The 2140-nt window shown below is 41.9% G+C and overlaps 1 non-coding gene across 1 annotated transcript; it reads left to right on the top strand.

The window, feature by feature from the left end:
* Nucleotides 1-2032: 2032 nt before the first annotated feature.
* On the top strand, nucleotides 2033-2140 carry LOC112759889 (small nucleolar RNA R71). Its single transcript, XR_003180354.1, has one exon. It is a non-coding gene; the product is annotated as a small nucleolar RNA R71 (small nucleolar RNA).

Below are 2140 nucleotides of genomic sequence, written 5' to 3'. Positions count from 1 at the left end.
CCTCAGTGTGCATTTCTGGCATCTGAACGCCAGGATGCTGCTTGTTTCTGGTGTTCAACGCCAGATCCATGCTCTGTTCTGGCGTTGAACGCCAGCCAGATGCTCCTTACTGGCGTTTAAATGCCAGTAAGATCCTCCTCCAGGGTGTGATTTTTCTTCTGCTGTTTTTGATTCCGTTTTCAATTTTTATATTTATTTTGTGACTCCACATGATCATGAACCTAATAAAATATGAAATAACAATAAAAATAAAAATAAAATTAGATAAATAAAAATTGGGTTGCCTCCCAACAAGCGCTTCTTTAATGTCAATAGCTTGACAGTGGGCTCTCATGGAGCCTCACAGATGTTCAGAGCATTGTTGAGACTTCCCAACACCAAACTTAGAGTTTGGATATGGGAGTTCAACACCAAACTTAGAGTTTGGTTGTGGCCTCCCAACACCAAACTTAGAGTTTGACTGTGGGGGCTCTGGTTGACTCTGTTTTGAGAGAAGCTTACTGTGCCTCTTTTCCATGTTTACAGAAGGATGTCCTTGAGTTTTAAACTCAAGGGAGTCCTCATTCAATTGAAGGACTAGTTCACCTCTGTTAACATCAATCACAGCTCTTGTTGTGGCTAGGAAGGGTCTTCCAAGGATGATGGATTCATCCTCATCCTTCCCAATATCTAGGATTATGAAATCAGCAGGGATGTAAAGGCCTTCAACCTTTACTAATATGTCTTCTACTTGTCCATAAGCATGTTTTCTGGAATTGTCTACCATCTCTAATGAGATTTTAGCATCTTGTACCTCAAAGATTCCCAATTTCTCCATTACAGAGAGTGGCATGAGGTTTATCCCTGACCCAAGGTCACATAGAGCCTTCTCAAAGGTCATGGTGCCTATGGTGCAAGGTATTAGGAACTTTCCAGGATCCTGTTTCTTCTGAGGCAATCTCAGTTGATCCAATGCATTTAGTTCATTGGTGAACAGGGGAGGTTTATCTCCCCAAGTCTCATTACCAAATAAATTGGCATTCAGCTTCATGATTGCACCAAGAAACTTGGTAACTTGCTCTTCAGTAACATCCTCATTCTCTTCTGAAGAGGAATACTCATCAGAGCTCATGAAGGGCGTAAGGAGGTTTAATGGAATCTCTATGTTCTCTAGATGAGCCTCAGAGTCCTTTGGTTCCTTAAAGGAAAACTCCTTGTTGATCACTGGACGTCCCAGGAGGTCTTCCTCCTTGGGATTCACGTCCTCCCCTTCCTCTCTAGGTTCGGCCATGTTGACTATGTCAATGGCCTTGCACTCTCCTTTTGGATTTTCTTCTGTATTGCTTGGGAGAGCACTAGGAGGGGTTTCAGTGATCTTCTTACTCAGCTGGCCCACTTGTGCCTCCAAATTTCTAATGGAGGACCTTGTTTCATTCATGAAACTCAGAGTGGCCTTAGATAGATCAGAGACTAAGTTTGCTAAATTAGAGGTACTTTGTTCAGAGTTCTCTGTCTGTTGCTGAGTGGATGATGGAAAAGGCTTGCTATTGCTAAACCTGTTTCTTCCACCATTATTAAAGCCTTGTTGAGGCTTTTGTTGATCCTTCCATGAGAGATTTAGATGATTTCTCCATGAGGGGTTATAGGTGTTTCCATATGGTTCACCCATGTAATTCACCTCTGCTATTGCAGGGTTCTCAGGATCATAAGCTTCTTCTTCAGAAGATGCCTCTTGAGTACTGTTCGATGCACCTTGCATTCCATTCAGACTCTGAGAAATCATATTGACTTGCTGAGTCAATATTTTATTCTGAGCCAATATGGCATTCAGAGTATCAATTTCAAGAACTCCCTTCTTCTGAGGCGTCCCATTACTCACAAAATTCCTCTCAGAAGTGTACATAAACTGGTTATTAGCAACCATGTCAATGAGTTCTTGAGCTTCTGCAGGTGTTTTCTTTAGGTGAATGGATCCACCTGCAGAAGTATCCAATGACATCTTAGCTAATTCAGACAGACCATCATAGAATATATCCAGGATGGTCCATTCTGAAAGCATGTCAAAAGGACACTTTTTGGTCAGTTCCTTGTATCTCTCCCAAGCTTCATAGAGGGATTCACCTTCTTTCTGTCTGAAGGTTTGAACATCCATTCTAAGCTT

Source organism: Arachis hypogaea, chromosome 16, assembly GCF_003086295.3.
Source record: "Arachis hypogaea cultivar Tifrunner chromosome 16, arahy.Tifrunner.gnm2.J5K5, whole genome shotgun sequence".
Taxonomy (NCBI): domain Eukaryota; kingdom Viridiplantae; phylum Streptophyta; class Magnoliopsida; order Fabales; family Fabaceae; genus Arachis; species Arachis hypogaea.
This window is presented reverse-complemented; position numbering and strand designations above follow the sequence as displayed.